The sequence below is a fragment of the Limulus polyphemus genome, unplaced genomic scaffold (genome assembly GCF_000517525.1).
Source record: "Limulus polyphemus unplaced genomic scaffold, Limulus_polyphemus-2.1.2 Scaffold1543, whole genome shotgun sequence".
Classification (NCBI taxonomy): Eukaryota; Metazoa; Arthropoda; class Merostomata; order Xiphosura; family Limulidae; genus Limulus; species Limulus polyphemus.
Genome location: NW_013667153.1, coordinates 187,398 through 199,429, shown reverse-complemented (window position 1 = coordinate 199,429; position 12,032 = coordinate 187,398). Strand labels below are relative to the sequence as shown.

Here is a 12,032-nt window from a genome sequence, read left to right as displayed (position 1 = left end):
TTTTTTAGGGGGGGGGTTAAATGTGTGTGTTTCTTTATGTATTAATTCTTACAGTTGTTTTCAGAATTTCCACGCAAAGCTACACAAGGGCTATTATCTAGGTAAAGTTATTCCTATAAGCGCTCTGTAATCGAACCCCGGAATTTAGTGTTTTAAGTTCGTAACCTTACCGCTGACCCATCAGGGAATAGACTAAGATGGAATACAGCACCCACATCAAACCTTGGGCTGTTTTTCTCTGACCGAATATTGGGTTTAAAGTTTGTTTGTTTTAGAGCAAAGCCATAATGGGCTATCTGCCGTGTCGGGGGGATCGAACACCGGATTTTAGCGTTGTAAGTCTGTAAGTATACCCGAATAGTGGGATTTAACTATTGTTCTTCTAGCGCACCCACGGTCTCAAAGTGCAGAGATTTTTAGCGGCAATGAGCCCCAACCAAGAATTCTCTTAAGAGAATAAAAAATCCATTACAAGCTATTTGAATCAAAAATCCATATTTTTAAGGGTGTTTGGTTAGCATTAACTAAACATGCGTTGATCAATTTGTCCTCATTTAAATGGCGAGAATGGTAGACGAAAAAAAAAAAAAAACGTTCAATAAATGCGCCATACGATACACCACCACAGAAGACCACTCTGTCTGGTGAGGGAAAATCTGACATCAACATCACGCTAAAGCAAAATCCACTGTTGTGAAAAGTTACTCATTTGCGAAGCCTGAAATTAAAAGCGTTCAAACTTAAAATTAATGACCGCATCTTCAAATGCATTTAACATACTGAAAACATTAACTTTACAAACAATGAAGTGAAGAATAATAATAATTCTCAGCTGTGTTCATTTCTAACCAAAATTTAAGTTTTATTAAATAATTCTCAATAACGTTATATAACAACTTCCCGCCTGCACTTCATCAACAATATATAAAATTCTGAATACTGCCACGTTCTTGAGTTACAAAACTATACAAAATTTATAATGTACTATGTTTGAGTTATTAATTAAAAAAAAATCAAGACTCCTGAATTATATTAATTGTAGCATCCTCACTGTAAAATATTCAACTATGAATTAAGTCTACTATGACAGGTACTCTGATAGTCACGTATGAAATTCTTTATATACACCCTCAACAACAAACATTTCTTCATACGCCGAGGTGAACTGATCACGCTTCTTTGTTTCAGTATCCCACCGCAAAGTAAAAATGGAAAGATTAAATTTTGACACATGAATTATCTAAAAAACACGATATTGGTGAGAGGTTACAAGATCAAGGTCCACCACATCTGATAATGTTCAAAGCAGTTTATTCCAAATAGTATATTTCAAATAAACAAATATAATAAAACTAATCACTCGCGTCCCTGTAAATATTCGTCTTACTTTTATTAAAAGTCTGAAAAAGTTGTCACTTATTTAAAACTTCATAATGATTTACTTGTTTGTTTTAGCTCAAAGCTACATAGCAGTCTTTCCGCGCTCTGTCCACCACGAGGAATCAAACCCAAGATTTAAGCGTTGTAAGTTTGTAAACTTGCCACTAACTCATTGGGCGGGGGGATGGAACAAGTTAGAGATTACTACCAATAATTTATTTTTTCTTGAAAAGGAATTATCGAATTTTTAATGACGTATTGCGTTTCTCTGCAGATTATGTGAAATCGATTCGATTCAGTTTTTAATTTAAAATTTCACAGTCTGAAAGGCGCCAAATTAACCCGCAACAATGTACTCTAAAATACTTCAACCAAGTACCATCTCGTTCTGTTTAAACGGTTATAAGACGGTTGCTTCGTTACTGGGCGCCAAATTAACCCACAACAATGTACTCTAAAAATACTTCAACCAAGTACCATCTCGTTCTGTTTAAACGGTTATAAGGCGGTTGCTTCGTTACTGGGCGCCAAATTAACCCACAACAATGTACTCTAAAATACTTCAACCAAGTACCATCTCGTTCTGTTTAAACGGTTATAAGACGGTTGCTTCGTTACTGGGCGCCAAATTAACCCACAACAATGTACTCTAAAATACTTCAACCAAGTACCATCTCGTTCTGTTTAAACGGTTATAAGACGGTTGCTTCGTTACTGGGCGTCAAATTAACCCACAACAATGTACTCTAAAATACTTCAACCAAGTACCATCTCGTTCTGTTTAAACGGTTATAAGACGGTTGCTTCGTTACTGAATACATCACAGAAAAAAAAGAAATACTACACTAACAGCCTCAGTCGAGTACTGAATCAAAAAATTAAAATCCTTTACACAGAAGCCGCAAATTCAAAAATCTAATGGAATTCACAGATCTGATCAAACGCACTTATGTACAATAAAAAAATGAAATTTAGATGGAAAGTTCCATTTTTACGAAAACTGATATATGCATCTTACGTATAAGAATGCCTTCATTGCTGGTCTCAAAGTTTAAGTAAACTTTATAATAAATACGTCAGACGCTAGGTTAAACTACCTCAAACCTTAAAATAAATCTGTCAGACGCTAGATTACACTCCCTCAAAACCTTAAAACAAATCTGTCAGACGCTAGATTACACTCCCTCAAACCTTAAAATAAATCTGTCAGACGCTAGATTACACTCCCTCAAACCTTAAAATAAATCTGTCAGACGCTAGATTACACTTCATTAAACCTTATATCAAATCTGTCAGACGCTAGATTACACTCCCTCAAACCTTAAAATCAAATCTGTCAGACGCTAGATTACACTCCCTCAAACCTTAAAACAAATCTGTCAGACGCTACACTACACTCCCTTAAACTTTATTAAATTTCAGCTGTTAATGCAATTGCTACTAAAGCCTAAAAATACCACTTTAAAAACGACGAGGTACTTCTGAGTCCATGAGTGTCATGGCGGTCTTTGGCATACTTCCTTTGCTCTGGATGACCAGAACTAACTCAAAAATGTATCCGTGGAATAATTCGGAATACTCTTTTATTGTACCCAATTTTTATATCAAAAAATTAGAAACTGTATCTTGTTTAGTGTAAACGTTTGCAATTAGTTACACTTAGTGTTTCCATTTGTTAAAATCATAATTTCATATCTGAAATACATATATCATTAAAAATGCAACTACGGGCTAAACATATCCAATAAAATATACGCACAACGTTATCTCATACAAAAAAAAACACGAGATGTAACGTGTTATCAAAGTACAATCATAATATGTCAAAAATTTTCAAGGAATAGATAAAGCGAAAACCTGCTTCTTGCAGTTAACCAGTTATCCTCCTATGTTTACATAACACAATACGCAAAAAATATAACTAATAAAACACGTTAAAAACGCTGATTGCACTGACAATATAAATAAATTTGGTTTTGCCGTCGGTTTTATCAATGTCCAATATACATTTATTACACGATTAGTTTCATGTTTGTCGTTACACACGTGGTTTATTTGCTCGTGTGTAACTTAGCTTGTTCTCTTGGATATGCTGAGATTGCTTTGAAAAAGCTATCTTAAATCTTTACAAAGAGATAAGTGTCACGTATACACACATGTAGTTAATATTATCGCAAAGAATAAAGTTCGTCCAAACACACATATTTGTATATGGTATTTATTCAAACATGTCCACATAATACAGACTTTATCTACGTTTCTAAACTTTGCGTTGATGACCTTCAAAATAAATTTATTCGCAATAGTAAAAAAAAAAAAAAAAACCTAGCGCTATCGACAAGAGGACTTGTCTTTATTAGATTAGGCCCACCAGTCGAACGTGTTAGGGTTTGTGTTAAAACCATGTTGCCAAGTGACACACCGTAGTTCTGTTTTAAAACCATGTTGCCAAGTGACACACTGTAGTTCTGTGTTAAAACCATATTGCCAAATGACATACCGTAGTTCTGTGTTAAAACCATATTGCCAAGTGACATACCGCAGCTTTGTGTTAAAACCATATTGCCAAGTGACATACCACAGCTTTGTGTTAAAACCATATTGCCAAGTGACATACCACAGCTTTGTGTTAAAACCATATTGCCAAGTGACATACCGCAGCTTTGTGTTAAAACCATAATGCCAAATGACCCACCGTAGTTTTGATTTTCACGAGAAGTAACCCATAAGCGGATTAAAACACACAGCTATATAAAATGTCTATAAAAACTAAAATAATTGGAAATAAACGTCCGAAGAAAAAAATCATTTGTGACCTGTTTATGTATATATTTGTAATGATTCACACTCTTTAAGTCTTTAATTATTTTCATACCTACGTGTATAACATCTACTGAATAATGAACATAAACAAGAAAAATTAAACTAATTTATACGGACTGCATAAGCCTACCACATCATGCCGTGCACATGTTCTAGCTGATAGTTCAAAAACAAAGAAAAATGTTGAGTTAATTATTGAGTTCTGTTGTGTTCTGCTTTGCAATATTGTAAGAAACATAAAAAATTAAGACTTGGATAGATGCCAAAAATTATTTTAAATATCTGATCAATTGAAAGCTCTATCAACGTACAAATAGTTTTCAGCATCACCAGATCATTTTATTCTACAAATCAACGTTTTACATATCAATATATTTAACCATATCGTACACATTGCTTGTAAAACTGAATATGAACTACTCTTTACTGAACAAAGAATTCTGAATTGCACGGCCTTTACATTTCTTATCAAGGTTATGTTCACTAACTCGAAAATAAAAGGTAAAAATAGATTCCTTATCCGATCTAGGTATTCGTGAGTTCAATTAAATCCTTTTCCAAAGAACATCTATGAGAGATAAGTGGCCTTAAAGTTAGTAAACGTTGCTTGTTTCAATTAATAATGTGGGCCCAACTTAACAAAATGTCAGTTAAGTTAATCAACTTTATTAAAAAAAAACAGAAACACGAAATAGAGGAAAAATTATCACGCATAAATAAACCGCGGTGTATCATTTTGACTGTTCTAAAAAAATTGCTAAAAATTGTTACACGCGCACATTGAAACATCGAACGAATGGTGTTCGTGCAGATCATCATAATCACATACACACGTGGAATGGCAAGTCTTTAGTCCTTTCAAGTCAAAGTATAAGAATGACTTCCAGCAGTGCAGTAAAGTGGAATATATGACTGTCGAATGTGCAGACAGATCACATTAATAACTACGGAATTGTTTTTTTTCTTTTTTTAACCTTAGGTGGAACGAGTAAGTAAGTGGTCAAAATACAAATGTTGATAATGTCTAGTAGTATCGACACAATTTAATGTTGACTTTGTTTTCTGGGCTTACGTTTCGGGCTTTCTGTTGACTACCAGGTCTGGTACAGAGCCCAAAACACCGTCTTAACACAAACCACAGCCTTCGTGTCTGATGCATTGCTTAAATTCACATAGAACAATAATAATGTGTACAAAACTCTCTGGGTTAAGCACCATCAACATTCACCACGTCGAATCCAATTAACATTTCTCTTGTACCTGATGATGACAAAACCTTGTCGAAACGTTGTACATTTGCTGTTATATTAAAGTTTTTCTTCATTACCCATTCAAGCCGTCTCCAGCCATTATTAGTCTCAAAGTGGGTTCCTCGTCATCGAATTTCTCTTCACTATATGGAAAAACTATATACACTACCTAACAAACAATGGGGAAATTTTTGAAAAGGTGGGGTCGTAATCACAACCATATCCATAACATGGTCTTGAGGCTCATTCACACTCCTGTCGCGCAACGTCGAACTGAAATAAGTTGTTAAATATTCATAGTTTTCAACACCGCAGTGCACTGTCTCTATGCGGATTGTCAGCAGAAACCTTTTTGTTGAATACAGGGCTGCACGTTTTTAGGTAACTTTAACCCCAGCAAGTCCCCCTCCCCTCTCCCACCGTAGCATCAAACTATTAGGAAATTTAGGTAAAGTACTCTTCAGTATCAAAATATTAATGTTTTAATGATAATTAAACACGCTATTGTTAGCCCGAGATCGGCGTTTATTTCTCCTCACGAGGTTTTCTCTCATTTTAGAATCTCAATATTCCATTTCTGTAGAACCTTACAAATGTGGAAAGCATTTCACAGCTTCGATCAAAACGTTCGTCGATTTTCATTTTAAACAAGCCTCGCAGTCACACAAGATCCAGATTAGCGAGACACTGGTTAGTCGTGAAAAAAAAATCACTGGCATCATTGTTAAAGCTGGTTCACTTCCCAAATATCACTGTATACGTGCCCACAAGATATAGAGTGCAGTCCCCTCAATTTTTTATCCAGTCTCCTCACCGGCAAGATGTTGCTGCCAACCCTGATGCTATTGTAGATATAGAGTAGAAAGTTTGTAATCAACAGCCTACATATGATTTAATTATGATACACTGGAAGTAAAAATGACTGTGGGTAAGATTTTGTGTTAGATACAATAACATCTGATACATATGAATTTGACTACTTTATTATATAAATTCCCTACCTTGTTGTTCTAAAAACACACGTTAGACTTATTCATAACAAGTTTAAATTATCAACTCAATGAAGATTATAGGATGTTATGCAAAGTCCTTTACTCATCACCGAAATTACACGTCTTGGTGAAGGAAACAAATAAATTCATGAAGTTTAGTTGACTTTAAAACGTCTATTCTTAAAAATAAAATTTCAGGATACATGGTAAACGTATTTAAATTCCAAACATTTTTGCTTCCTTTCAAATATTAGGAACAGTTTTATTTTACAAGTACTTGTTGGAACTTGTAACCACTGGAGGCCTAAAAAATATCAAAAACTTGTATTACTTTTAATATTAATTGGTAGATGATACTAGGATATTAAAAATGTAACGGTTGCTACCATATAAACATGTATGTATACCGTTTGTCGTCAACAGAGGGAGCATAAAGTGTATATTTCAAATTATAATTGCAATAAATCAGTTTCTTACGACGATATTATCTTTAACTCAATTTGTCTGATTGGCCGACAGCAAGACGTCTAGCAACAAACTATGAAGTCTTAAAACCAGTACGTTAATGCACAACTCAAAGCAGTACTGTGACGAGAACATCGTAATTAGTAAGTGCGAATGAGCTTTTACACTGTCTACACTAAATATGAAAATCGACGAAACATACTCTAAACAAAAAAATTAAATAAAAAAATCGTTATTAGAAACCTCGAATATTAAAAAAAAACACGTTAAACAGACCTTGAGCCAAGGTCAAAGACGATATCAGAAACAAACACAGTGTCAGTGCTGACAGCACACAGCTGATAAGTTTAATAACTGTATACCAACTGTGGTCTCTCTCTCTCTCTCTCTCACTTTATGATGCGAGGATTATTACAACCTTTAATACAAGTTCATCGTGCCCAGAAAGTCTCGTACACCTGTATGTGATCGGCGAAAGACCCCATTTGATGTGATCATACTTGTGAGGATGACAAGATTACAACAAAAGAATTCCAAATTAGTGATATAAAAAGAAAACAGGCACGCAGTAATAATATATCCAAAGTTCAGGAACCCTGTGCAAACAACCACACGCAACTTAGTCATCAGAATAACAGACTTATCACAACAATCACGTCTCACGAAAAAAAAACCATTCGCGGGTGTTTACCTAACTAATCACGTGGTTTGTTAACTACACTATAATGGATTACATCTTTACGAATTTGAGTCGCTGAAGCAAATGAATATTTAAACAAATGATATCAAATTTTACAGTTACTGATAAAAACATCACAAAAGACAGTGACGGTAAAAAGTGCCTAGTCATAAATTGGAATGCACCACGATGTCGCGGTGTGTCCACACCTCACTAACAATACAAATATGTCGTACAAAATATTCGGCAATCAGATGGGCAGTTACAATCTATATACCTCCTGCATATTATGCTACGTAAACAATGATTATTACCGAAAACAAAACCATGACGTTAATCGTTACTTTCTTGTTCCTCCACGCACGTGACCATTTGAATTTATATATATTTTCGTTATTGTTTTATCAAGTATTTAACAAAGTCAATTAATTGGCTTTAAATACGACGACAATAAACATTATACAGAATAATTATCTATCAACTGCCTTTAAATATGACGTACAACCAAGAACCAATACATAAACGATGCTGTTTTTTTAATCATCCACACACTTCTCACCTGGATAAAATCTTAATATTTTTAAACTAAATATTTGCCCTTAAACGAAAAAACAAATCGTAATGACATGGTCTCTTAACCAAGAAACAGCCATGTGCCATAGAATACAGAAATGATACAGACCTATCATTTGGAGAAGGTATGTCAACCAAACCTTTATTCTTTTTCACAATAAGGATCACTGCTCTAAATGTTTAGAATACCTGAACATCCTGCCATTAAATTCACTTGCGAGTTTGAAAATAATAATAATTTACCTTTTTTTTTTTAGACATCCTTATTAACCGTAACACTGGTGGATTTGGTACATCAATATAAAGAAAAAGACGTTTAGTGGACTCCTTACACAATTTGAGAGCTTTATCCCGCTCACGTACAAAAGAAATAAAGAAATGTCCCTAATTCAAATAAAAACCAACATTGTACGAATGTATTATCTAGTTTAAGAAGTTTAGGTGCACTAAATATCAGCCCTGTGACATAACTGGCAAAGGTACGTGATCGATTAAAACCACGTATAAAATAATAATAATAATACCAAACCAGAAGAAAAAGTTTTATTGGAAAACACACTGAAAGAATGCAGGGAATAAAATAAACTTCGGAGTCAAAAAATTACTGAGACTTTAATATACGTTAATCATTAGAGCGGTGAAAACTACATTAAATTAAAAGGTGTGTGTATATATATATATATATATAATACAATAGTGTACTAACAAATATCTTTATCGACTCCCAAATTGGATAATTGCTACTATAATACACTATTACTGTATAGCTACATCTGATTACTGATGCATTGTTACATTCAATGTATTATTGCTGTACAGATACAATTGGTTATAGATGTATTGTTATACTCAATACAACATTACTGTGTTGCTGCACTTGAAAAGTGATGAACTGTTACACTCAGTATAATACTGTTGTATTAATACATTTGATCACTTGATATACTATTAATGCACTACTACACCTGACATAGTTTTGCTCTATTCCGATATTATACAGCTACATTTCATATACTAAATGACACGCTACTGTTGCACACCGATGCACTTTATTACTGGTGTATTGCTACACGCGATAAATTTCTGTATTCCTACACCTGCTACGCTGCTGTTGTACTGCCATTCTCGGTTACTATTATATTGCTACATTTGCTACACTACTGAGGTATTACAACACATGAACTTACGAGCTTCAATGGGAACTACTTTTTGCACGACGTAACAAATAACATTTAACCCTTCGTTTGCGGCTTGTGTAAATCGGCCCACCATCCCATACGCAAAGATTCGCGAATTTTTGCAGTGAGCCATTCAAAATGTTGCGCGCAAAGTGCTTGCATCATACGATGTCAACCGCAGTTGCATACGCTAACATCATATGATGTCAGCCGCAGTTGAAGGGTTAATCACTGCTTTAGTCGAAATGATTACACTGATATTTTTCGGCTATTCAAATGCATTATCCGCAACATCATTTTATATTACGTCATTAAACAACGATAGCAAATACCAGAGTGAACAGTCAGTCATATTTAAATTAAATAAATATACATGCAGTAATTGGTAATTTATATCTTTTGTTAAGCTACCTCTACATACGACTAAATTTGTTTTCGGACTATCTGCGCTATAGATGTCCCTAATTTTGAACTGATAGGCCAGAGGGAAGGTAACTAGTCAACAGCACCCACCGCCACCTGTAGGGATATTCTGTCTGACCGAATAGTGGAATTTGGCAGTCACCTATTTAACGCAACCAGCCCCAAAAATGTTTTTCGGTAATGGGGCTCTAGAGAAGACCTGAAGCTCTTATAATTTCTCACGCTTATCCATGGGCCACGATCGACCCATTGTTAATACTTATATATACATTTATTTTCAAAGAATAACAGGGATAGCAAAAACAAACTGTGCACGTATTGATTCGCAGTATTGACACTGTTTTATCTTTATTGCATATATTTAAATGGAGAAGTATTTGTTTTGTCGCGTAGGATACAAGAAATCAGTTTATTATTTTGATAATTCTGTATCAATTGGATATATTTGGCATGCAGTTTGTTTGTGGTATTGATAACCAAACACGACAAAGAATGTCATTAGCCAAAGAAAGTTAATTTAAGACTTTATAAATGAAAGTGGAAATATAACCGCCCATATAAAAAAGTCAGTAGGAGACATTTTGAATGACATTTAAGAGACCGGTGAGAGTTAAACGTTTGCTATGTCATTCAGTGTTAGTAGTGTAATTTGTCCATGACATCATCTATATTGGATATTTCGTTTTTGGAGGCTACACCCATATAAAAAGTCAGTAGGAGACATTTTGAATGATATTTAAGAGACCGGTGAGAGTTAAACGTTTGCTATGTCATTCAGTGTTAGTAGTGTAATTTGTCCATGACATCATTTATATTGAATATTTCGTTTTTGGAGACTACACCCATATCTCGGTGTGCGTGATATCAAATCCATGGACCGTGAAAACAAACATACTAATCCTTTCTTTAGTGTTCTAGCGATGTTTCATTTCATTCTTTGGTGGCAGACATACAAGTGTTCTAGCGATGTTTCACTTTCATCCTTTGGTGGCAGACATAGAAGTGTTCTAGCGATGTTTCACTTTCATCCTTTGGTGGCAGACATATAAGTGTTCTAGCGATGTTTCACTTTCATCCTTTGGTGGCAGACATACAAGTGTTCTAGCAATGTTTCACTTTCATACTTTGGTGGCAGACATACAAGTGTTCTAGCGATGTTTCATTTCATCCTTTGGTGGCAGACATACAAGTGTTCTAGCGATGTTTCACTTTCATCCTTTGGTGGCAGACATACAAGTGTAGATAAATTAATTACCGATACTAAATACTTTCATGATTGAAAATATTTTTCATAATGTCCTACCCCTTCCCCAACCTCCTGGAAGTGTGTTAACGATGGCAAAGTTTAGATGGTTTCGACCAATGGTTTTAAAATCAGTTCGCAGAAAAGTCTAGTTCTAAGAAAGCGTCGTCGAACACACAACACACTGACACTAAGCTGCAACAATCCGATACACAAGTGACACGTGGGCCACTGAGGATCAATCAGCTGATTACTACACGAATTACATTAACGTTCTACAAGTGGAGAAGCAATCTACGGGGTGTCCGAAAAGTCTAGAACCACAGGCGCTTCAACGAATTTTACAGAAAGTGTTCCACATGTTGTCCTTGTGATTCGAAACACGTTTGGATTAACAGCAGGATTAACTCGATCTTCTCTTGCTTTGACAGCGCCATATCAGTCACGTATCTGATATTAAGAAAAGCTGCAAACCACCTATGGTTCCAGACTTTTCCCGGTACTCTGTACATCACCAGCACAAAACAACAATACTATACTCTGACCTGAGTTCTAATGCTGCTTGTCAAGGCGATTAAGAAAAAACAAAACGTTCCAAAGTTTATCACTTTTCAAACAATTATAAAGTTATACAGGCAGAGCACCGAATGAAAGCTTATCCAACAAGATAATAAGGTGTAAGCTTTATATAATAAACAAATTCTAGTGTAAAATGAGTAGCTCGTGGATTAATTCACTCGGGTATGATGGAGACGCCAGAAGAGCTATATTAGTATTTCAACTGTTGGTTAAAGTCCCGACTAGCTGTGACAATTGCATTAAGATTAATTTTGTGGCCTTCGAGAGAAGTTAACTACAGACATGGACGTCCGAGAGAAGAGAGGCACTTGCCCCCCTAGAAAATGGGGAACATAGTTCTTTCTTTATTCATTCAGCATATGTATATGAATTTTTTATTCACTTCACAGTTTCGCAAGGAATATCATCATCTTGGAAATTTTGATCTTACACATTTTTATGATCTGA

General features: G+C 34.9%; 1 protein-coding gene across 2 annotated transcripts in view; it reads right to left on the bottom strand.

Annotated features, from left to right (window-relative positions):
• The window catches only part of LOC106464025 (lissencephaly-1 homolog), a 69,608-nt gene that overhangs the window by 37,163 nt on the left and 20,413 nt on the right, over window positions 1-12,032 (bottom strand). The window contains exon 1 of one of the 2 annotated variants that reach the window (XM_022391672.1): window positions 7,187-7,232. The exons of the other annotated variant lie outside the window; for it this stretch is intronic. The gene's annotated coding sequence lies outside the window, so the exon portion shown is untranslated. Of the gene's footprint in view, window positions 1-7,186; window positions 7,233-12,032 lie in introns of those variants that run through there. 2 annotated transcript variants of the gene reach the window in all.